The following is a 27,156-nucleotide window of genomic DNA, read 5'->3' on the forward strand; positions in this document are numbered from 1 at the left end:
ATTTTACCAATTGGAATGTATGTGATATTAGGTATTCAACATGGACTTTCACTCTTAATATAAAATTCTTGACCACTTTTGTTCTCATTTTCTTCGAATAGCCAGTTGTTATTCTGTCTTGTTACCAATTCCCAAAGTTCTTTACCTGCACTATGGACTACCAATATGATGAAAACCAGTACGTCCAAATTTTCTTCTACAATAAAGGAATGAACTAAACCATTAAATCTTGTATTCTGAGAGCTAGTTTGACAATTTGACATTTATCATGGCAGATTCTATGGATGAACATTAATTGCTGTCCAATTTACCAGACATGGGATAGCTCAGAATTCACCTGAGACCAAACAGCTCTCATGATAGTATTAAATCCTGGAAATATTAAGCTTTCTTTGGACATATTGGTTACTAAGAAAGTGATGGTGATGACCACCTCTTCGATTTTGTAGACACCAAACCTACAAATGGCTCAGCAACTGTCCATACTACTTCTGTTGATGCTACCTAAGAAAGATACAATGTTAGCCAAGAAGAAATGAGACTTGTTTGTGAAATCTCCAGTCTGAGGGTATGACATTTCCACTAATAAATGTCACCAAATGTGTTCATACCTTCAACAGGCCCACTATATCCCTAAAGAAAAAACTTTGAAGAGCTTGTATCCTCTCTCACGTGGGTTGGGTAGAGTGAAAATGTACCACGCCCATTACTATAACCGCTACTACAGCATCAGATGAGCTAGTCAGCACGTGGGTTATCTCCTTCACCACTAATGGTCTATGCCACTAAAAGGGCCATTGACATTGACAGCAGGACCCATCACCATTTCCCATATTAAGAAAAGGTGAGAGGCAACTACCTTGGTAGCTACCAAGGCCATTGGTTAAACAGTCCCAAGAAATGGCTCAGAGAAAGTCAAAGATGGATCTTCCAAAGAAGCCACCTGTAGTGATTCATAACTGACCCATGATAAAGTAGACTCCCATATACAAGTGACACTGCCAAGGTTACGGGCCAAAGCTTAGGCCCTCTATAATCAAAGAAGACCACCCACATAGGAGGGCAACATCTGTGTTACAGCTTGAGGAAAAAAGCTCACTGCTTGTGGGCCAAGATGGCAGACACCAAGAGAGTCACAGTAAACGCTTGGGGCATGGTGTGGGCTGCTCTATCAGACAATCACTAGACCATTACTACCCTCTAGGATATGGTGGTAGAGTTAAGGTGAAGAGGAGGAAGCAGAGCCTCGTAACAGCTGTACCATGGTTTGTGGTCTTCGGTGGTTATGGCCCACTGTCTCACCTGCCACAGAAACAGCTCTGACTGATGGGCTTCATCTATAGGCAGTACATTCAGTCCTTCTCTACTGGCCTTAACTAGAACTGATGTTGACTTACTTTGGCTGGCAACAAGCTGGGATACCTATACAGACCATTCAAACTTGGATTTACCAGATGCCATCCCACCTCAGTCATATGTGTTTTCATTGAGCTAAGATGGATCCTTGGAAACAAGTCTGATCTGCTGTTCTGGGTACACCAGACATTGGCTGATCTTTCTGATTTTGCAGTTGCAGAGAGGTTAATGTCATGAATCTTTGTATCATAAACAAAAGTCCATTGTTCAGAAGAGGACTTTTACTTGCAGAAAATGTCATTCCTTGAGCTAGAAGCATTTCTTTAAACCCAGTAACACACAATTTCAATAAGGGTTATACATATGTTAGTTGAAAATAGAAAACTCTGCAATAATATCCCGTGGTCAGAGCACCAAAATGTTTCCTTCCTAACTATTCTATTGTACTTTCAGATGAATCTGATTTAGTCAAAGAGTATTAAACAGGTCCATTATATCATGGGAGGATCAGCAAGATACCTCAAGAGATGACACTGAATTTAGCTGAAACTAGTTGAGTTTGAGCAAAAACCGAATAAACTGGAAATGATGTGTAACGAAAACAAAATAATCTCTATTGATCAAAGACATAGACATAATGTGTGTACTTGCTTATATGGATGTTGAAGAGTCGCCTTTTACTGCATTAATGATTTGATTAAAATGATGTCTTTTCTCGAGATATCTTTCTGCTAACCAGGAGCTGGTACATGGCATATAAATCTAACGTTTATTATTTAACAGGAAACGTTGAGTGTACTCATAGTGACTGAGATCACCGACGTGATGGTTATCCTCTTTCAAACATAGGGAAGACATACACTTGCGAGATCATCTGTACTGTCATTGGAGGATACTTGCTGTCGACATTCTTGTACAAAGTTTAGCATTACACCTATGTTCGTCTGTGAGTAGAATAGGTGTTATCTCTATAGAATAACAAGGGAACAGAGGCAGCCAGAAAAAAAAAATAACGACTTTCTTGGCTATGTGTTGTACAAAAACTGCAACGAAATATCTTGCAAAAGTTTTACATTCAAATGAAAAGGCATGCCTGCATACCACAGGGTAATCTCTGGACACAACAACCTAGAGACACAAAGAGGATTCAGAGACCCTAAAATATGACCGTTTGGATGAAAATTTGAAAATCCACGTATAGCACCTAAGAATGAGGTATCAAACCAATATAATTAGTCAGCACAGGAAAGAGCAAAATGAAATATTTTATCCAATTTGTTGGAAAATATTGATGATTGCTTTTGTTGCTATTCTAATTTATGCTACAGTGAAAAACACTGGCCATTAGAGAAAAAGCATAACAAATTACATTTCTTTTAAAATGTCATCCTTTTATCGTACGACAATAACAATAGGGATGAAGTATACTCAACGGTACTGTATCAAATATTGCAAATCAAAGGGTTTCTAGTTCGCGTCTCCTTCGTCACGCAAACGTACTCCGCACTTTAGGACCACGGGTGCGCTAAAAGAGTGACTTTCAAATCTCACTATTCGGTCAGGTATGTGTAGTCCAAGATTTGGCAGTGGTTGCTGTTGACTAGCTACTCTTCCTCTGGTTTATCAGTTCAAAATTAGATATGGCTGGAGCAGATAGCTGTAGCTGAAAATATAAGTATAAGTAGGTTGAAAGCATTTTACTAAAAAAAGGAACAAATTAACAACGTATATTTACAATTATGAATATGGTGTAATGCGATTTAGTAACATTTTTACAATGTTGATTTGACCTATGATCTAAATTGATACAAGCATCTCAAATGTTAAACGAGAATCTTTCTTATCCCCCCTCTCTAATGTTGGCTTAGACGTCAGTCTGCGAGCCTGTAACATTTAAAAATCGGGTTTCGATACCCGCGACAGGCAAAGCACAGATAGCCCACTGTTTAAAGTTGTGATTAACAGCTGCCCACCAATGACATAGCCGAATGTCTGCGGACATACAACGCTAGAAACCGGGTGTCGATACCCGTGGTGGGCAGAGCACAGATAGCAGATTGTGTAGCTTTATGATTAATTACAAACCAACCAAACAACAAACCAGTTAACAGCAAAAAATATTATATTTGTGTAAAAAGCTGCAAAACGCTTTCCATTTCTTCTAAATGAGATCAATTTTGAATTGCTAAAATATCTTAAAAAATGGGATATTAATTTTGATTAAAGAGTTAGCACAAAGGATCACATATAAAGTGTAATAGACTTAAAATAAGACCCAAAGCGCTCTAGTTTTGGGTCTTATTTCAAGGTTATAAAACGGGATATTAAGTTTTGCACTTATACAATATTTTGTTTTCTATTTTTAATTTATCAAAAATAGTGTATAAAATTTAAAATAGTTAACCACCATTACCTTATTTGTATTGTTTTTTTTTATTATTATTGTAAAAGTCACGAGTGGTTTATTATTATTTTCTTGAGAAAGCATACAAAATGTAACTTTATTTTCCGTTTTGCTTATGGAACATCTTTCACGTTTTTTTAGCTAAGATATTGCGTTGTGTAGTGTAATAAAATTGAAGAGTTTGGAGTAGGTGATATTATTGGTGTTTATTAAATATCTGTCAGTAAATTATTTGAATTTTATATTTAATAAAGATTAAAAATTAAAGCTGTTTTAATGTTTGCGCAGTGCGTTTTTAATAATAGCATTACTGGTATTATAATTGATTATTAATGCAAAACTTTTTCTCATTGTGAAAGTAATTTGACTTTTTCTGGCACCAATGTTAGTGGGTAGGACTTGAAGAAGGTGATATAATTTCTACACAGTACAATGATACTGGATGTGGTAGGTATTTTAATTATTATTTTAACATAGTTAGTAACACTCACACCAGCTAACAGAAACAATAAATAAATTATTTAAGGACTACTGTTAGTGTTACTAAGCCATACGAAATAGAAAAATTACGATAATACTCCACTTTAATATTATAAAACAAAAAAAAAAAGATTGACTATTGCTCGTGTCATAATTCTGTGTTACCTTTATTAAGCCTAGTTTTTTAGTGGTTAGTGATCCAGCAGTAGCACTAGAAGTAATGCTATTACTAACACTGTAGTACTAATTGAACTTTTAGCAACTTTAGCTAAGGGCTTGGGATGAAATGCTATTCAAATATTTGAGGTAATAGGCTTGACTTGACTGTTCTTATGTAGTTTTGTTTTTGGAATAGTAAATACGTAGGTGAAAATATTAAATAACTCTGCAAAAAGACTTGTAAGTTGTTGTTGTAATATGGCATTGGAATTTGGAGAATCTGCTTTTATTTTCAATTTCGTATCACATTATCACTATCAGCACTGAGTGTAGTAACTGGGTAAAGCCAAGCATCTTGGTTGTAATTTACTATATTATATATATATATATATATATCATAAAGATAAGAGTTTTAAAGACATAAAAAATTGTTTTAAGTTGTAATTTACTTATATTTTTGTAAGTTGTAAGAAGTTTTAACTTTTAGTGAAATTAATTTTAAATCTTTAATAAATTATGAGACTTACCTCTTTGTTTGAATAACTTTGAGTCAGAACTCTGTTGAATGTTTCATTGTATTAAAAGAAATAAAATTGCTGGTACCTATTTAAAAATCATTATAACTTAAGAAATTAAGATCTATTTGACTTACATAAAACTTGTAATATAAGTTCCCTCTTTTTGTCATACTGTTATCAGTTCTGGTGGCCATGTTAAGGATAGTGATTTGTTGAAAAAAATTCTGAGGATTGCTACTGTTCTATCAGTTAAATCATTCCATAAATTTGTAACTCCCTAAAGAAAAAGTACATTGCCAAAAAAAATAAAAAAATTATATATGAACTGCAATTTGTTTACAAAAATTATTCTCCTGTAACAAAAACGAGGAAAAATTTGGCCCTTCTAGATTGTGTTTGCACACCCACCCATAATAAAAATCTAAACCCACCCATTAGTTTTATATAAATTATTCATTCCCTTCTTAAACTCCTGTAAAGTACTGGCCTCCACAACTACTGACAGCAACTCATTTAATAAGCAAATCATTCTGTTAGAAAAATAACTGTCTTAACCGGAGGATAGTCTTCCTTTTCCAAAACTGAAACTTATCTCCTCATGTCTTGTTAAATTAGAAATATAACATGAGGCATTTATCCTGTTCATCTCCCTAGATAATCATGTAAACTTAAATATAATCACCTCTTATCATTCTTTTTTCAAGAGGAAATGTCTTGTATATTGTGTGAACTGTGGTGTCTGTCTGAGAGTTTGTCTGTATCCCATTAACTGCAGTTACTTCCAACACTGTGTTTGAAAAACTGTGCATGCAAACAAAACTCAACATTCACTTTTGAATTGATGGGAGAACAGTAGGTATGAGAACTTTAATGGACTGCATCTACCTGTTGAATGAATAGAGGATGACATTTCGGCTTCTATACAGTGACAGTACTTGCATTAGAGAAACTGGTCAGACCATAAAACAAATTCTAAAAGAATGTAGACTCTGCAAGACTAACACACCGAGAAAAAATCGGTTTTGGCTAAACATAACAACAAAACAGGACATATCATAAACTGGGCTCAAAGCTCTCCACTGGGAAGAAAGAAAAATCAAAGAAGCTATTTACATAAAACTTCACCAACCCAAACTCAACAGAGACATTGACATGTATATCAACGACCTATGGACATCCACTCTCAACAAACTCTGCAAATAAATTGAGGATCTCACAATTTCATAAACAACAACCTCCAATCACTGCAGTTGGTTTACTGAGCTTTACCACTAGGCCACGCTTACCTTTTATAAGACTTTATACAAGTTCCTACACTGACCTGAAGGCCTCAGTATAGAAGCCAAAACATCACCCTCTTTTTCACTCAACAGGCAGTTGCAGTTCATTAAAGTTCTAAAACCTACTATGTCTATGATGGGATAACAGGCATGAATAATGATGATGCCAAATTTTATTTTGCAAGCAGGATATTCTACACTAAATTGTTATGAATTAATCACACTGTCATTCGCATTTCAACATGTGACATAACTTGCATAATAAAATTGTAGATTTACCATATGTTATTGTTGAGTGTTTCTTAGCAGGACTGAAATGCTTAACAATTACTTTTTGCAGTGGGTGGTATAAGTAGTTTTTGCTTTGGCTCAAAGTGAAACCAAAAGTGCAACACAATTAACCTTTTTAAAATCCATGATATAATTTAAACTCTTGGATTAACTTAAAAGTTTCCCATCATTGGGGGACAAGTATTTTTGCTACATTAATTTAAACTTTTCCTCTCACAGGGGACTGGTTATTTTGCTTGTACATTTTTATCCCTGAAATTTATCATAGTAGCTTGCCTTTGAACTGCATTTCAACATTATTTTTTAATTATGGAAACCAAAACAGCACATGATGTTCCAAATGAGGTCTAACTAGTGGTTTTTATGTAGAGAAAATTGCATATTTTGATATGCTTTGGTGCTATATTCTGAAGACAATAAGATGAAAGGATGCAACTTTATGATATAGAAAACAATCTTTGGTCTAGTTAAGTTAATTTTATTTTTCTAACAGGGTAATTATCTTAAGGAATGAGTTGCTTTGACAGTAGTAAATGCCAGCACAGTACAAAAGTTTTAAGAGGAGAATGGTGTGAAGGAAAGGATTCTGCAGTTTTTGCTGTAAGAAGTTCTTTAATTTGATGGAAAGCATAGGAAAACTAGAACTTGCTTACAGAATGATGTAGGAAAGAAGGATATAGTTTATTGGGATAAACTAATAAAAATGTCTTTAGTACTTTTATAATGCCCAGTTTATTTTTATTTATTGTTAGAGCTATTAAAGGTAGTAATGGCATCTATATACTACTAAAACTCTTGAGATTGTTTGTTTGCTTGTCTGTAATTAAATGCAGCAAAAACAATGCACAATAGCACCATATTTGTAATGAAATGAGAATAGAAACAGAATAAAACAAGTTTCGTTACAATCGGGCCAAGGGTTACCGAGTTAGCACCATTTTTCAGGGCACTTTTATGAACATTTCTAGCATGAGTAATTTTACACCACACTACCATTCGCACTGTTTACAAAACTTCTTTGTACAAATCTATTTCCTTGTCAGTGTTGCTATCTTCATTAAAAGTCATAAGATGACAAAAACAAGATCTTGAAGAATTTCTCGATAATGTGCCTTGGTTATGGTAGGTAATTCGAAGAAAAAATAGTGTTACTGTTTCTTATTTGTAGAAGGTTTATGAGGAAAGACCACAACATAATGAACTAATTCATCACAATACCTGAAAACTCCAATTTCACTTTTTTGAAAAATGAAATGGTCTTTCCTTTTACTCCCGATCATCAATCAAATATCTTTTCTTGAATTATGAATAACACGAATGGATTTAAATATCTAAAAATAAACCTTCATTTCGGTGCAATATTGAAATTAGCTTGAATTCTTCATAACGTCTGAATGGTGGGTGACCCAACGGGTCACGGGTGGTCTAGTATCTGATAAAATGTTAACCATTCAGAAAGAGCTACTTTGGAACTTTAAGGATCAAAGTTATTAAGTAATGTTCTTAGGAAGTCTATGATGTGTTAGATCTAGAAAAGTATTTTTTGGGTATGGTAAAAAAGTTTTAAAGAGCTATTGAGTATATGTCTAAACCCATAAGGAAATTGGTTATATCTACAGAAATTATTGAAGGGTAGATAGAGATGCTTACATGGTGGTGGGCTTCATTTAGATATATTTAAAAAATTAGTACTTGGGAAATATGTAAATGTCTTAGAGACTATTTAACTCTTTACATACTATAGCTTTTACTGTACTAAGTGTATCTTCAGAATATTTGACAAGCTTTTAATAAACAATACAAGTCTTTAAAAGTTAGGTTTTTAAGTAAGTATCTTTACTAAAAATTTGTTGGTGAATTTATGGAGTTTAGTCCGAGTGGTGATTTTCATGTTAAAATTTTTTTTTTATTATTTTCCAGTTTCCAATTTTTCATTTGCATAAATTCTAGAACCTTTTAAATCAATGTCAAAACTTTTTTCAGGAAAAGTTTGTTTTATTTGTTTTTATTTATTTATTTTCTTGACCCTAACACTCAGTCCGTTTGACCAACCTTGTAATCACCATTAAGAAATTAAAGAACAAAATAAATCTAAGTTATCCTTTTTTATTTTTAGAATGATTACATGTTGTTACCAACTATTATACACTATTTATTCTTATGGCCAAAGCTAATACAAAGTTTTTTGTCCTTGAGATTTACTGATTCTTAGATTAGTGCCAAAGGGAATTATCACAGTGAGAATATTTTGTATAAACACATCATTGAGTTACCAGCACACTCAGTCAGATTGCAGCATGCTTAGTTTGCAAGATGTACTCGTACTTTTTAGTATATGTATATATATATTTTTTGATTTAATCTTTCTCGTCTAACTTAATAATTCAATTTTCACATTATAGTGATTTTTATAACAATAAATAAAAAATATATACAAAAAAAAGAATATTAGAACATAGATGCATAGCTCTTGTACTTTTTGCTTTGGAAGTCTTCGTAAAAGTTTTTTGTAAGAATGTTGTTACTTATATATGCAATTGATAACAAAATATCAATATGCAACAAAAAAAGCAATGTCCTAAAACTATTATAATTTAACTGGGCTTTTAAGCTATATGTGCTTTAAGATATTTTGCTTAACTAGTTGAAGTAATCTCAGCAAAATGAATCTATAAAACTGATGCAAAATAACTCAAAACTGATTGTGAGAATGAGCATCGTAAGGAAAGCAGTAATTTAAAATATTTTTCTATTGATTATAAATAATCCAACAGCAAATATCAAAGAGAATTATTCACACTTTTCAAAGCCTGCATATTGTAGGAGGAGTATGGCATTTGAGTTCATTTTATGGTATTTAACTTATAAAGCAAGAAGAATAGCTGCTATGAATTTTCATTTTGTCACAAGGGTACCTAACTATTAGTGATTAATTCCTCTGAAACTTAGAATATTATATAGGGGTGGAAAAAATCAAATTGGCAGTTCAGAACTAAAAAGTGTTAAATGATACATAAAAGTGAAGATTGAGAATTTATTTAAATATTTAAAACTTTTATAATATTCATTTTATATGAATTATGGATTACATTTTGATGCCAAGTGTAGTGAAGTACATAGATAATTAAGTAATTTAATTGAATTTGAATGTAACTCTAAAAAGGTCATGATATGCACATCTTGACGTACCAATATCTAGATTGTTAAGTGAAGTTTACATAGAAACTAAGAAATGTTGGCATAGGGTTACTGAATTTGGAGGACACAAAGAAAATGATTGATTTGTAATACTGAAAGTAAAAGTAAAAAGCTTTCTTTCTTTTCTTATGTAAATATACTAGAGATCTTTGTAATAAGGCATTGGTTAAAAGTATCTGCTGTTATATAACCCAGTCATTAAGGTTTGGCTCATTATAATTTTTTTTTTGTATCAAATTAAAAATATAATTGTATTGTGTGTTGTTATACTTTGATGCTTCATGATGTGTTTTTAACATTACATGTTTAAATTGTGTTCTAATATATTTCATTTATCTAACATGTATTTTACATCTTTGAGTATAACTTGTGTATTTGCTGATCCTTAGTTATGTGCACTTACTTCCTGTCAGAATATTTAACAGTGATATCTTCATAAATAGTGGGATGGAATGCTAACTTTCATTTACTTTCTGAAATATGTATTTCTTACATGCTAGTTTTGTGAAGTTTAATGCCATCTGAATCTGTTTTTGTGAATTAGAAGCTTTTGTTATGGTCTACATGTTTCATTAATGTTACTCAATATGGATTAAATTCAAATTATGAGTATGCTGTTTGTCAAAGGTTTGAAGGTATGCAGTTATGAATGGAAGAAGTTACTTGTAAGAAGTAGGCTAAAACTCTCCAAAGTGATTTCACTGTCATTGACTAAAATGTTGAGTGTTTTTAGTTCATTTTCCTAATAGAAGGAGGGGAAGTGCTTAATGCCATTTTCTACAAGCTTTCTGATCAGGTAATTTAACATCAATAGAAATATATACAGGCAGTTTAGTTATGCAGCCAATGGAAACAGACTTATTATTATGGGATACTATTATTAAGGAAACTGAACGAGTTAGTCTGTTTTCTTTACATGATGCTTAATAATATTTTGAGGTTGTGAGAAATTCTCTCTTATGAAAAAAAAAATCATACTGAGGAAGATGTTTTAGATGTTTTTATCAGTTAATGATGATAATTTGATTAAACATGTAATTATGCAAAAGAACTTGAGTACATGCCAATGTAGCATTACTGTCTTTGATATTTTTACTAAAACCATTTGTGGAGAAAAATAAGTTGTGCCCTCAATTTTTTAATCTAAAATCCAGAAACTACAAAAAATTAAGAAAGAAAGATTGAGTTTCTAATCTACATTCAATTGTAAATAATTATAAAAAGTGTGGGTTCTTTTTCTTTTTTGATCAAACTGGAGAGGAATGTGATCCATTCAAAATCTTGCAATATAATTAAAAGTATTTTTGTAAATAGATTATGTAAAATATTTAATTGTTTATAAGAGTGAAACTTCCACCTGGATAATATTAATACTTAAGCCTTGTAGGAGATTTACAAAAACTAAAGATATTATCTGTTACCTTTCAAAAGTTGTTTGACAGGGTTGAAATTTTGTTGGTTGGAAGATTGCCAGTGAAATAAGTTTTTAAATAGATGAGGTTGAGAGAGACACTGGAAAACTATAATCCTTTTCCTTTGGTAGTTGTTGATGTGTTTAAAGTCATTTAAAAAATTTACATTAAATTCATAAATATCATCAGGTTTTTGTTTAAAAAGGTATTTGTTTACCTTACTATTTTGTTGGAGATTTTTATTAAGGCTTTCACTTTTTTTTAATATAGGTACCAATGTTACTGTTTATCTTAAGTCTTAGGAAGCCTTTGGTAAGATACCATATAACAAACCAATTAGTAAACTTATGGTTTTGGAATTAATGTAAAAAGTAGGCCTGGTAGTAAAAAGCAAAGCATTCAAAATGGAAATTTTTACACTTGGGTAAATTTGAATATTGTGGTCCATCAGTAGTCTGAGACCTTTATCGCACATTATTTATTTTAATGATATGCTGATGCTACTATGATTTTGAATAAAGCTGATATTATTAAGTATTTCTGTTTTTTTAGAAAGTTCTTTATAGTTGTAATGACTGATTTGTGATATTGAAAATGAAATTTGGTGTTGAGAAGTGTGGAGCTATGCAACTGGAATATAAACGCATTAGAATGGAGTACTGTTATTATTCAAAATAATTGTATAAGTGTTGAAAAAAGGCTTGAAGCCATCTATTAAATTCTAATTGATAAGAGTTCTGGGATATGTTTGGAATACTTAGTGTTATAACCTTATGTATGACTAATGAGACCAGATTTAATGTGCAGTTTTAGTCCCTTTACTAAAAGAAAAGTACAAACATGCTAAAAAGAATGCAGGGAAATGAGCTAGAATGAGAACTTATTTTAAAAAATTAAGCTATTAAAAAAAGAGTTAAAAATTTGAACTGGTTTTCTTTGGACCTTAGAATGATATAAAGTGACCTGATTCAGGAATTTAAATGTGGTAGATGCATAAATAATCAAACTTTATATGTTCTGAGTGCTGGAATGAAAATAACATAAAGAGTAAAGACTATTAATCCCAACCCCCATTGGCATGGTGGTATGTCTGTGGACTTCCAGTGCTAGAAACTGGGTTTTGATACCTTTGGTGAGCTTAACTTCAAACAGACAAGCTATTAATTCTTTTGTGGTCAACCCTTTTCATTCAAAACGTTAAAAATGTTTAAAATGTATGTATCTCTTTAACAAATAATAAATGTGTTCAAACGTATCACATACTTACCAGCATCATGGCAAACCATTCCACAAGTTTACAGTGAATCAGAAAAAGTTTTCAACCAAAGAATGTCTGTATTTGGTTTTCCAAACCTCAAATCTATGTTTGTGGTACATAACTATACCATGCATTTCTACCTTCTCGTGAGTATTATTTATTCTGAATTTATCCTTTACTTTGTATACGTACAAGTTTCATATAACATTTTGTCAGGAACTTACTTTTTTAATAGTATATATTCATATAAGTATATGGATGTGTTGGGCTAAGGATTCTTCTACAGGTGTCTGTGACTTGTTGGTGATGAAATCAAAAAATAAATGAACAGCATGCACTCCACTTGTTTTTAAAATAATGTATATGTATTCAAAACAAGTTAAACATATACAAAAATTCCTTACACTATGGAGGTCATAGTTATATTTTAAACACAATATACTTTTCTTCTTATTGTTAAAAGTTCACTTGGGCCTATTCAGTTGCTTTAGAATTCAGTTGACAAGCCGAACTATTTTTCTCTATTTCTTTCTTAGACTATCCATGTATAGTTTTCTTATGTTGTCATTGAGTTACAGCAGTTGTATCCTGTGCTTCAAAAATTGTCTGCTCCTTTTTCAAATTTCCAAGAATTGTCTGCCTTTTGTCAAAGTCCACTCAGGCTGGTTCAATACTTTTGAACACTCTTTGATGAGACAACTTATTCTCCTTATCTCTTATTGAAATTTTTAAGCTCACTCTTAACAAATCAACTGTTAGGCCTTTCACTCCAATGATGATTAACTTTTTGTTTAACTTTTCTCTGACCGAACTTTACTTCCTTTTACTTCCTGTGACTTTGCTCTCTTCTGCTTGCCAACTATTTATACATCTGTCACTTAATCTTCTAGAAATCACTATATCTTTGACATTAATGCATTGCACGTGATGTTCAATAGCCTTGACATCCATGAATAATAAACACAACGTACAATTCTTACCGATTTACGTAACCAAACTTGTCATAACTATCGCCTTCAATATAATTGCTTTTAACTCCCTTGCTATTAAAAAACCCAGTGATCAATCATGTAAATGGCACTTTGTTTTTGTGGTGAATCTGATGAGTTGTCTCAATTCTGTTTCTTCTGCCAGCAGCATCCATGGTGACAGTCACTCTTTTCTTGTTTCTTATTAGCACTATTTTTGTAGATAGCTCCAGCGGCTTTATGTTGAGATTTATACTGTTGCTTACTGGTTATGGGCTTGCACTCTTTTGCAATGTGTCCCATTTTATAACAAACATAGCATCTCTTCTCCCTGCTGTCTATCATCCTCTTGTCACTTTTTGTAGACTCTTGCTTCTGGTCAGCCATCTGGACTTGCCAGTTATACTCCCTCAATGTGCTTCGATATACTGTTGTGCCAGCATGATCATTTCCTCCACATCATTTGTTACTCTCTCCTTTAGGAACAGCAACATGTCAGTTGAACATGTGATCATGAACTGTTCTTGTATTAGTAGATCTATCAGTCCCTCAAACTATTCTCATACCATGTCAGTCCATCTGGTGAATTATTACTGTAGGTGTGCCACAAACTGAAATACATTTTCTCCAGTATCAGGTTTGGCTTCTCTGAACTTTCAAAGAAAACCTTCTTCAGTAAGTTCATATAGTTTCAGCAAAGCCACTTTTGTCAAAGTCCATGGAATCTTCTGGCATCATGCCAGCATGTACTTATAGGCCTTTTCCTGTGAAAAGTAAACTGAGTCAAACTGCCCAGTTGCCTTTGTTCCAGTTCTGACTTTGGGCAAATCTTTCATAGCTCTCAAGGAAAGCATCAATGTCATCTATCTGTTCATCAAGTTTGGGCATCTTGGTTTGACTGGCCCTGACTCCATTGTCATTCTTGAATCCTTCTTCCTTTGGTTGGGTGAGCTTTGGAATCTCAATTTGTACTCTTATTCTCTCTATTTCTAGTCTCTTTTCTTTCTCATTTTGTGCTTTTATTCTTGCTCTCTATTTCCAGTCTTTCTTTTGTTTTCTTCTCTCTTCTTTCTCTTTTGTGCTTCCATTCTTTCTCTATTTTCTGTCTTTCCTTTCTATTATTTTCTTCTATCTCTCCCCTTTTTCTTTCTCTCTTTGTGCTGTCATTCTTTGTCTCTCTATTTCCAGTGTTTCCTTACTCTTGTTTTCTTCTCTCTCATTTTCTTCTTTCAGTTTTTCTCTTTCCTTTTCTTATTTTAGTCTTTCTTCCTCTCTTCTCTGCCTGTGCTCCTCTCTCTGTAGTTCTTGTTGTTTTTGAACAAACTCTCATAGTTCACTGTCTTTTATCCTAAGAAGCTCTCCTCTCTCTTCCCATTTATCAAAATCACATGACATTTTATATAGCAGAATTGTAATCTCTACATTATTTGTGCTACTACTACAGTTATATGTATATAGGCTTACTTATTTCTGCTGATGTTCACGTTTTCTTCTATCTCCATTTACCACTGTATAATCCTGGCTGTCTTACTTACTTTTTTAACAGTACATATTAATATAAGTACATGGGTGTGTTGGGCTGAGAATTCTTCTACGGTAGGTGTCTGTGACTTGTTGGCGATGAATTAAAAAATATATATACAAACAGCATGCAATTCACTTGTTTTTAAAATTATATATATATATTTGAAACAAGTTAAATATAGCTACAAAAATTCCTTATACCATGGAGGTCATAGTTATATCATAAACACTATATGGTTCTCTTCTTGTCAAAAGTCCACTTAGGCCAATTCACTTGACAGTCCAAACTATTTTTCTCTTACTATTGCCTGAATATCTGTGTATTGTTCACTTACATTGTCGTTGAGTTACTGCAGTTGTATCCTGTACTTCAAATATCATCTACTCTTTTTTCATATTTCCAAGAATCATCTGCCTTTTGTCAAAGTCCACTCAGGCTGGTTCAGTTACTTTTGAACACCCTTTAACGAGACAACTTATTATCTTTATCTCTTATGAAATTGTTAGTCTCGCTAACATATCAACCGTAGGGCCTTTCACTCCCACGACGATTAACTTTTTGTTTAACTTTTCTCTGACTGAACTTTACTTCTTTCTACTTCCTTTGACTTTACTCTCTTCTCCTCTTTTTTCTGCTCCACAGCTATTTATACATCAATCACTTAAGCCTTCTAGAAATATCTATATCCTTGACATCAGTGGATTGCATGCTATGTTGAATAGCCTCAACATCAATGAATTATAAACACAACATACAATTCTTATCGTGTTACGTAACCAAACTAACTATATAATTGCTTTTTACTCTTATGAAAAAACTAAATCATGAAGCTCACTCAAAATAAATAAATTAGTAATATCTGCACTAAACAGTCTTTTATATCTGATACTTGTGGACAAGAAAGCCATTAAACTTGTATTGTTCTAGTTGCCTTTGTTTTTGTTATTCTCCTGAAGGTATCTATTCTGCCCATGGAGGGTCTTATTGAAATACTGCATGTTGTGCAAAAATATCAATAGCAGTGTCCTTCAATTGCAAAACAGGTTGCATTTTAAGGTTACTGCCTTACCTGTGCTTGAATGAGAATGACCAGTCACGTGAGTACCACTTCTACTTGCTCTGGGTAAATGTGAAGTAAGAAACATTGGTTCTAAACAGTTGGATACACGATCTTAAAGGGTAAATAGTCCAATAAAAGTGACTGTTCCATGTACAGACACTTTTTGTGAATCAGTAAAATATTGTTCATTTTGTGAATTACCTTGTCTCTTTTTTTCTTGCTCATTTATTCAGAAATTGATCATTATTCTGTAATATATATATATATATATATCCTGTTTGAATCTCCTCTTATTCAGTGGACCTATCCCATCACTCGTAAGTTAATTCAGTTCAACTTGGATACACCATAGAGTGGATAGAAAGGAGAAAATTTTGATACAGCTTACTGTTTCTTTTGAAACTTTTACTGCCCTTTATTTGAACTCTTGTTCTTTAAGTTTAATACTTGCCACATGAGCCAGCCTAACCTCTTGTAGTATAGAGCCAAGGTTGATCAAAAGGAGAGTCATTCTGGAAACTGGTGATTACGGTTGTTTTGATAATCTCTATGAATGAACTTGGCAAAACTTCTAAAATGGAATAAACAACAACTAAATATTAATGAAAATATGGCATGATGAAATCTATATGGATTATACTATGGTGGTACCATACTGGGCATTATACTATTCTTCTTATATTTACTCTTCATTGCAGAAATGCCATTTTTTATTTGAGAATCACTAGGGAAATCATCTTGTGATGAATCTGCTGAAACTTCAACATGCATCTTTGGGCTTTACTGTGCTGTTAGTTTCAAAAAATGTTGAAACCAGTGGTTTCTTACATATGATTCCAATCCATCTTTTTGAAGTTAATGATACTATTGTGCACATTTTTTTAATTTTTTGCTGTCAATGTAGTAATCACTTGATGAATATCTGATTCAGGTGGTATATCACAGTGATTGGGGATATCTTCGAATAAGTTCTTCCCTCACCTGATCTGGACCCACAGTTTAGCTTAATACTACACTCAAACCATCACATTCACAACCATGTCCAGAACATTTCAAGCATGTTTCATTGCAACATGTAGGCTCTTATTTATGGTCTTGGATTAGGTCACAGGACTGGTTGAGTGATCTAGACCTCGAAACTAGTGCCAAATGTCTTCTTTTTGTTTAATCAAAACAACCCATGCCTTTTTGGAATGACTCATTTTTTGGGATCCACATCAAGATGCTGGGATGGCTCATGTGGCAGGTGTTAAAAAAGCTTCTGAATGACAGAAATGGCATTACACTGCTAGAAATACTCATAACTAAGAGGGAGAGTCAGTTACAGAAGGAAGAGTGTTGTGTGAGAGTCTAGGACAAGTCCAGTCCTGAACATTGGACTTTTGCTTATGCTGTGATAGTCCTTGACTTCAAGTTCGATACAACTGATGATTAGAAAATGCAGTTGCCAGAATGTCTGTTTGTGCTCTTCTCTTTAGGATCAACCCCAATGTGAGGGAAACAGAAATGACTGAGAATTGTCAGTGTAAACTGATGAGTCTAAGACTGAGTGGGACAGTCTGTATAGGAATCCCAGACATAAGCTAACCAGAGTAAACTATCCTCAGCTCTGGTCAAGGCCACTTAAAAATAGTGTAGAGAAACTAGAGGTACCACTGGCAGATGATGTCTACCAAGAGGATCTGTCCAGCAGGTGAAACAGTAGGCACCAAATGCTAAGTGAATGGACCACAGGAAAAGTGGTGAGCCTCTCCAAACCTGGAGGTATACTACTGAGACAATCATGAATCACATATAGGACCCTGGGGTTGTGCAAAGCTGATGGATGAGCTGGAAAACACAGCTCTTCATTATGTCATCTTAAACTAAGGGCCTACCACTTGTCAGAGGGTAGGAGTGCCTGAGAGTACTCACAATACTGTACATATGGTGTCAAGGACATCTCAGTTAGGTGATAGCCGAGAAGTTGTGAAGGAGAGATTTTAGCCAGTTTCATGGTTCCTTTTGAGCATGGCAAAGCAGATTGCTCCACCACCATTTAAAGAAAGATTTTGATAATCTTATGAAGTGTTTTAGGCAGATAACTGCTTGGAGAAGAGACTGGGCAACACTTGGTTATAAATTTAGAATATTTAGCCATAGACTCGACTCCATCAAGCACTTTGATACATGAGTGAGGAGAAAACTGGGGGGGGGGGGGATCTATCAGGCATTCATTGCTGATTTGTGCCAGATATTAGACCCAGTGGAAATAGAGAACCCATTGGAACTATTCCAAAGCTTGAATGAGGGGTATACCACAAAGTGCTTGACTGCTTCCTTGGATAATCTGCACCATTTGCACAGTAATTCTGACCCTGCAATGGCCTCAGAGGATCATGAAGATATTCTAATTGACAAGTTTTTGGGAGGGCTACCCAGTGAAAGGATGTGGCACCACCCGGGTGTGTGAGATATTATCACCCTTACTGAGACAGTTTATATTGCAATGGTATCTTCAACCAGTCACAAAAGAAAGGAAGAAGCCTGTAGGGGCAACTGCAGTGCCTTCACCCACATTTTAGCAGATTCAAGCCCAGTTGAGGGTTAAACAGCAACCCACATATCCCATCATTATGACAAAACCACAGATGTATCCAGAGAATTAGCAGAGCTATCCTGTAGTAAGCCAAAATCTATGCCACTGATACATCCACCAGGACATCATTCTCGAAGGGAGAAACAAAGTGTCTATTTTATCTGTGGAACATTGGGTCACTTTCAAGTAAATTGCCCATACTTTGGTGCGCAGTGAAGTAGACAAAGCTTTGACTGACAATGCAACATGTGCAGGAGAACCAGCAATAGGTGGTTAATACTGCTGCTACATCTCAGGAAATTAGAGTAGCCCAGGGTGAGCCTGGCCACCAACTTGGGGAGTACAGTGAACAATTTTCAGGGATGGATGGGTGATTCTTAGTATGTGGCTGTTAGGGTACAGGGGCAATGGGTAAGAGTTCTTGGTTAATACAAGAGGCTTCACTTACAGGAAAAAAGATAGCTATCACCAATCTTGATTGTGGCATTGGATTCCTTGGAAAGGATGTACTGTAGAGCTTATTGACCAGTTTCTTCTGTGCAATTGGTGAACTAATATTATGATATAGAGTTATCTGATGTTGGCCAGATTAACCCTAGAAGTACATGAGTGTATGTGGGAGAGGAAGTGATAGCACTGAAATGTACAAAGTGGTGTTCCATGGGTTACTACTGAGGAAGTCTAGTGCATTTGTGCTATATACCGTGTTTATAGAGCCAACACATGAAATAGTTTGTTTTCTGTCTAGAAAACAAGCAGAATGAACTTTGGGTAGGGTAATCATCATTTTGAAGGGGGACTAAAGTCCTGGTGTTGTTCTTCAATTGTGGATGATTGATTATCCAGGTGTATGCTGGGATTGACATTAGCATGATAAGTAAAGAGGAAGTAATAAAAAATGTTAGCAGAAAAGTTTGGGTTGCATTCATTGTGCCACATTTGATGATGATGCAGGCAGTCAAGACTCATCACAGTAGCAGCAGCTTTGTGACTTGGTGGAATGTGTCAATGTATTTGTGGTACTGGATTGCCAAATCGAGTTAAACAACAGTCACAAACCATCACATAGATAAAGGTGATGCATGTCTGATTAAACAACCACCATGCAGACAGCACTGAAGTATAAATGATATTAAAAGGACAGGATTATACACCCTTCAGTTAGTGCTTGGTCATCTCCAATAGTGAATGTCAGGAATGTTCTGCATTGATTTTAGATGGGTGAACACAGGAACTTGCATTTTGCACATTTCCATTACTATGAATATCTGGATACTGGCAGGTTGAGATGTATGAGAGCAGACCTAAGAGACGGTTTGTACTAGTTCTGCATCTTGCCATTTGGCCTGTGTGACACATCAGACACTCTTGAGCTGTTAATGGAGCTTACACTGCAGGGGTTGTAATGGGAGAAGTGCCTGATCTTCTTACTTAAATAGTTGAAATTCATCTCTCATGTCATATACACAGTTTTCGTTAATTTTAAGCAACAGTTGGCAATGAGTCCTATTAACTAACTGCCTTCCTTTAAGTCTATCTGTTCAAAATTAGGAACAGCCATTGTTTAGCCACGTGCAAAATGTCTCATATGAACAATATAATAATATTTTAAACACTGTTTGGATTGGTATGTAGATGTGAATGACTACATTTTTTGGGGCTTGATATTTTGGTTGGTGCAAGGGAGCTGAATAGTGTTCTGTCACCTTATAAACTGTGCCTTATGTTCTAATTCCTTGGTTTTTATCTAGAAATTTGAGTGTGGTCGTAGTTTGCAATTTTGTAAAAAAAAAGAAAAAAAGTGGTATTTAATTTATCCAACAATAAAGTTAAGTTGTCATTTTAATAGAAAATGGCCAGTAAAAACAAATTATTCTACTGTGACACCATTATAATACCAATACCCTATCATTTGTAGTATTATTTGTATAGAGTATAATATTATTTGTACATAAAAAGCTTATGATTAACCATATCTCTACTAACTTCCTTATAGTCAGTTGAACTTGCAAATGAAACATTGTGTGCCATGTCACAAGTTTACGAGGCTTCACTTGGTATCTTGTCTTTCAGTTTTATGATTTTGAAATGGTACAGAAAATAATTATATAATATTAAATGTATCTGTAAAGGTACTTGACTTAATTCTTTAATGGCTGTCAGCTAAGTAAAATCTTTGCTTTCTATTGGTTACAAATAATAGCAAATGTCAGAGAGAATTTATGACATATTTTGAAAGTAGGATGCTCTGTGGGAGGTGTGACATGCAGCCTTTACTTTATTGCTTATATCTCCATAAAGCAAAAAGCTTTCACACTTCAGATTGACATTTTAGCTTGGGAATATGTATAGTATAACATAACATAGTGTTTTGGAACAACATTGGACCTATTTGTCCATCTCGGCTGTTCCATCTACTAAACTAAACTAAAATTATTAATGAATAAATTTTTTAAAAAATCTTCAAGCCAGCCCTTATCATTCATATACTTATCAAGCTTTCTCTTCAAATCATTTAAATTTACTGCTTCCTCAACATCTGAAGGCAACCCATTCCAAAGACCAACCATCCTGTTAAAAAATAAAATTCTTAGCTGAAGATGACTCCTATCCTGCCAAAATTTATATTTGTGTCCCCTTGTCCTACTATTTTCACTGTTAAGTATGACAAAAGATGATGCATCAACACTGTCAATTCCCTTTGCAATCTTAAACACTTTAATCAGATCCCCCCAACTCTTCTTTTTTTCAGGAGAAAACAATTTCAGATATTTCAACCTCTTGCATGACAAACCTTCCATCCCATGCACCATTTTAGTAACCCTTCTCTGAACCCTTTCCAAAAATTCAATGTCTTTCCAAAGGTAAGGAGACCAAGACTGAACACAGTATTCCAAATTTGGCCTAACCAGTGACCTAAACAATAAAATTATAACCTCTTTAAACTTTGTAAGTGAGAAATTTCATAGAAAGTTACAATACCTTAGAGAGGTAGTAAAAAATGTTGAAATGAATAGTTTGGACATAGTTTAACATTTATTTATACATATAATTTTATAACTTTAAGATATACATGCTAGTTATTCAGGAATAGTTGAGGATCTGAGCATTGGAAAAATTAATTTACCTGATCATTTTTTAGAAAATATCAAGTTTTTGCTGAATATACATCAAACATTGTGAATGAATAAAACAAACTATAATGCTTACTGTGTACACTTAGTTAGGAATTTTGTGCCTTACAGTACAGAGAACTTAACAAGCAAGGAAAAGATGTCTCTTTGGTCTGTGAAGGTTAGTCAGAGCGATATTTGGATGAGCAACAAATCCCTAAAAAAAAGGCCCTTATTTTTGAGTTTAATATATCGTCATATGTCAGACATATTTTAAACAAAAGATCACCATCCATGTATCATGTTTTGCCCTGTTGTGCTCAGTTATCTGTGTGTTAAAGGCCCAAAAATATTTTAGGAACAACACTAATCTGGAACTTTTAGTAATTACATTGGTAGTATTTCTCTACACATATTGTTTCAATTTATGATTGCATGATCATTATTCAATGAAAAAATCTTTTTAGATCACATTTAACATAAAACTTAATATGCTGCCTTTTATATTTGCAAGAAATGTGTTCACTTAAGCTTTCCATGAGCATGAGTTGTTTAGGACTTTGTACAAATAGTTGCATTTATTACTTTGTATGCATTTCATTTATGACTTTCAGGCATTGAAGAACAAAAGACAGAATTATTTGTAGTACTTTAAACTAATTTTACTGAACTAGTTAGTATTACTTGCAAACATATGTTTCTCTTTATTCATTCTGCAAAAATATATTGTAGAATTTCTATTAAAGAAACATCACCGACAGAGAACCTCATCTTCTCACAGTCTTACTTATGTACCTTAAAATGCCACTTAACAATTAAGACTTTACCTGAAAGTAATTAAACTTTACAACTAATAAGAGCAACATGTGTAACAGTTATAAGAAAATGTGAACAGAATTAGTTTTTCATCATTAGAGTAATGCCATCAGAAACATAAATAATCTAAATTTGCTGTTTTGAATACTTCTGAACTAAAGTCACTGAAAAATATTTTTCAGAAAGGGAATCTCTTTGTTCTTATGTCTACTTATTTTGCTGTGTAATACACCTCATACCTGATGGGGATAGTTGCTAATTATTCCCTCAGAATGCCAACAGCAGCATGCAGAATACACTGTTATTTGAGCTTCTATGACCTTGTGTTGAGAAATCAAGTTTCAATTGGCTAGCTTTTAAAGTTTAGTTTAGCATATGCTAAGTTCACATTACTGCATTTCTATGCCCCGTTGAGGGTTAAACAGCAACTCGCATATCCCATCATTATGACAAAACCACAGATGTATCCAGAGAATTAGCAGAGCTATCCTGTAGTAAGCCAAAATCTATGCCACTGATACATCCACCAGGACATCATTCTCGAAGGGAGAAACAAAGTGTCTATTTTATCTGTGGAACATTGGGTCCCGTATGATTCAACACTATTTGGTAAACATCCTCCTTCAGCAATGCATTCTCAGCTGATACTATATTATACTTACTAGTAACTAGTATATGAAGCTAGACAGATCCCATGATATACAGCTTTAGCTGTGATCAAATCTTCACTCTTTAAGGGCACAAGCATTGCCATGCCATTGCAACCTCTTGCAGCCTGTCTTAGTGATTCTTGGCAAGCAAATGTCTGGACTTTGTGGACTTCGTCTCTCTTATGGGAATGGCAGATAAAACATTTTGACTGGTCTGTGAGTTTTGTTGTCCTAGCTCTAGTTGGTACATTGTAAAGGCTATCAGGAACAGAGATAGATGGATCAAGATATTTCTCCTTCTAGATGTGAATGAGGTTCTTTTAACTTGAGTATACTTGGTTGCAACTGTGATGATGTATTAGCCTTGGAATGCAAAGGTCCAAAGCATATCTGTTCAGCAAGTAGCCTGTCCCAAACAATGTCTTGCCTAACTCTTGCTGTAGATATAATGGCATCAATGCCTGTTTGTCTTGTGGTGCTTAGCTCTTGTCTTTGTTTTTTGACATAAAATGCATTTAAGCCAGTCTGTATCAAGTCTTTGTTTCTTTTCAGGAAGAAACTTGATTGCACTTGAAGAGGAACTATCAACCATTGTTCATATTCAACTCATCACCATTCCCGAAACACACTAATGCTACTTAGGTGTAGTATGTCAAAATCACATAATTGAATTACAGTTAATAAATAATCATCCACTGTCTACTACTACATATAATACCCTTAAATTTCTATCCGGCGATTACAAACAAAAGAAAGTATTATCTACATAAAATTTACATGTAATATACATTTCTAAAATAACAGAATATGCCTTGTGAAACAAGATGAAGAAGTCATTACCATTAAGAAAGGTAGGAACCATTACAGATCAAATACACCCAGTAATATTTCTTAGAATGTGAATAAAATGATTTCATTGACAATATTTTAGAGGGGTCTGAATAGATACCAAATTAGCAATCATTCTGTTAAATGTACTACTGAAATGTTTAATTGATAAATAACAGAAAGTGTACTAATAACAGTAGTAAAATTCAAATATAATGTGAATAGATAATGTAGACATAAATTGTGATAAATTTAATGATAAGATTTCCCTATTGTATATATAATGGTGTCTTTGGGATACTTTCAAGCAGTCCTTTAGGAACACATTGCAAGTTTAAGGAAAAGGGGCATTGGTTTGGGTATTTTATACACAAATTATTATCTTTATAAATTCAAGATTGTTCAGGTAGTTCTTCTTATTTCATTCATTGGGTGCAAGGTGCAACAAAAGTGCAATCTGGAAAACCCATTAAGAAGTGATTTTGATCCAAAATTGTAATCAAGGCAAAAATTCAGATTTTCAAACCATTAATAGTTATGTTCCAGAGTCTCCTGTTTGGATATCTTTTGAGATATAACAATACTGTTTGCTGTTATTGAAGACAATAATCCCCTAAAAGTGTCGTGCATAAGATTTAATGTGGTTTACTGATGAAGACACATTATGACACCTTTTGATATATAGTGCATGTGAATTAAAGGACTGTGTTAGCCTTATAGGGGGACTGGTGTTGGTCTGTTTCCAACTCATTTTCATCACTTTTAGCACACAGGTTAATGAGGATAACAGAACAAATAATCTTAAGGAAATCCTAAATGTGGTAAATATGAAAATTCCTTGCCATTCCATTTGCCTATAAGTTAAGTGTTAAAATCAAACTAAATGTAGATTGTGAAATCCACATACTCATCTAACAGACATATAAATTAATTAAAACTAATACCACATCAGAAGACAATTCACTTCACAAGTTTATAATTGTAACAAAGAAAGAAACTTACTAAAAATTTAGTATAGATATAGGCTTCCAGGTCTTATAGTCATCACTGTTGATATTTAAGCTTGCATTTTCAACATTTTAATCTTATTGGCCTCACCACCATACAAAAATATATACTTCACACTGTCATTTTACACACTTGTGTTTCTCACTAAACATTCCATGTAAGTGATACCATCCTAAACTCATACTGTGCCATCATGTAAATGCCTACTTATTTTCTGTATGTTTTCAGAAAGACAGTCAGAAAAATATTCAGAAACCGCAACACAATACGATCACAATTTGGATATACCAAAACACCTAATGAATGATTGGAGAGGAATAACACCATTCACAGCATTCCTTGTGAATGTTGATACCGGTACATTGGAGAAACAAACAGACCAACTAAAGTTATAATTCAAGAGCATAATAGACTTACAAGACTTAGAATGCAGATTTATCTGTAGTAGCCCATCATACTAGAGAAGAATCCATGCAATAAATTGGAATAATATTGAAATAATAGGCAATGAATTACACACAAGAAAAAGAAAGATAAAAAGAAATCTTCTACAACATCCACCTAACTATTGAAATACTCGGTCAGCCTAGCATAGAAGTCGGCAAAATCTGGATAACTCCAATGAAAACTTTCAATTATTTAGTTTATTCAGACTTTAATAAGGGAGGCCCTAGTTGAATGGGTAACATGCCAGACATCCTGTCAAGAAGACCTAGAATTGAACCCTGGCCAACTACCAATACAGAAAAACAGGATTTCTCTGAAGACTACAGCAAATTAGCAGCTAAAAAAAAATAGTTAGTAATTATGATTTAAATAGAGAAAGACAAATTGCCTATTAATTTTTGTGTATGTGTGTGAAACCATTTTTGATTAATAAATCTTTAAATTTCATGATCATATTTTTTGTTTTTTATGTCAGAAAGCCATTGCAATCTCATTGTAAGTTAAATTATTTTGCTAGATGAAGTTTAAAAAGTTTGATTGTTTTACCAGTCATTTTAATCACTAAAAGTTATATACCACCAACTTTTTTCTCTTGTTTGGTATTGGATCTCCTGTTTTTGTAGTTTTTATCAGAGGTTGTATTTTGGTTTTAGGTGTAATGAGTAGTGCCCTGGTAGGCTTAATTGTTGGAGTTTCAATTAAAACTACTCGTTACACAAAATTTATTTATTGGAGGATTTGTCGTGATGAGTGGAGCCACAAGTTGCTAACTAGAGGTAGTTTACAGTTAGACTAAAGAATGAGTCTCAGGCCAATGGTGAACACTTACAATAACTTTTATTAATAATTAACTCATTTAACTAACAGTTAATAAAGACAAAACTTCCTTTATGACAAACAACATAAAATGGCTTTTAACTCGATTAAAATACTTGTAATATCTTCAGTATACACTTCCATTAATACACATAGATATATTCAACATAACATTTTATAAAACATTGGTATTAACTGACTGAGAGAGAACAGTAAAGTATACTTACAATAGTGTTGTATTCGGAAATCGAATAACATTGGAAACCTTCATGTTGCCAAAATAACCTTCAGTACTTCAGAGGGCTTTTTCTGAATTCCAGAGGAACTCTAATTTTCAGCCTCTGACATGGATTTATAAAGCAAATTTCTGTGTATTATCTCGAATATCTAAATAGGACACAGCATTACATGCAAGTAGTCCTGTGGTCCTATTGGATGCTTTAGGGGAATCCCCGGGCTGTTCCAAATCCATAACCAAAACTCTAAAGTAATTGGTTACAGTTATGTTGTGTTAGCCGGTTACCTATTTACTTGTACAACTACACCCATGTGCTGTAAGTGATATTGCCTCAAAGCACCGATATCGCTTGCTAAACCAAACTTTGCTGTAGCTTTCCTAGTTCTACAAGGTTGAGGTCAACCATTCGTCAACCTGTCGCAAGTTCTAGTACACTCATCTCGTTTCTAGGCAATGCTTCTTACGTAGCTTAACTTTGTTTTTCTAGTTCATCCACGTGTCTTAGTTGCTTACAAAAAATACAACCACTAATTTAACTTTATTCTTAAACTTTCTAAATTAATAAAAACTTCTAAAAGCGTCGAAGCAATTGTAAATTCCCTCGAAAATAACCCAAGTGCTTCATAGGGGAATATGCTCTCTTTACTTACTGTTCTATAAAACTTGGATGTACAGGTGTGTGTGTATACCTGTACTATTATATATATATATATATATATATATATATATGTGTGTGTGTGTGTGTGTGTGTGT

General features: G+C 33.7%; 1 protein-coding gene across 7 annotated transcripts in view; it reads left to right on the forward strand.

Annotated features, from left to right (window-relative positions):
- The first annotated feature begins 3,935 nt into the window (after positions 1–3,935).
- LOC106461589 (mitogen-activated protein kinase kinase kinase 9-like) overlaps positions 3,936–27,156 on the forward strand; it is a 100,423-nt gene continuing 77,202 nt past the window's right edge. Inside the window, exons 1-3 of one of the 7 annotated variants that reach the window (XM_013921430.2) lie at positions 3,937–4,207; positions 23,619–23,917; positions 25,131–25,699. The gene's annotated coding sequence lies outside the window, so the exon portion shown is untranslated. Of the gene's footprint in view, positions 4,208–12,368; positions 12,503–23,618; positions 25,700–27,156 lie in introns of all 7 variants that reach the window. The other 6 variants (XM_022388594.1, XM_022388596.1, XM_022388595.1 and 3 more) reach the window with 6 other exon arrangements.

This window comes from Limulus polyphemus, unplaced genomic scaffold, assembly GCF_000517525.1.
Source record: "Limulus polyphemus unplaced genomic scaffold, Limulus_polyphemus-2.1.2 Scaffold993, whole genome shotgun sequence".
NCBI lineage: Eukaryota > Metazoa > Arthropoda > Merostomata > Xiphosura > Limulidae > Limulus > Limulus polyphemus.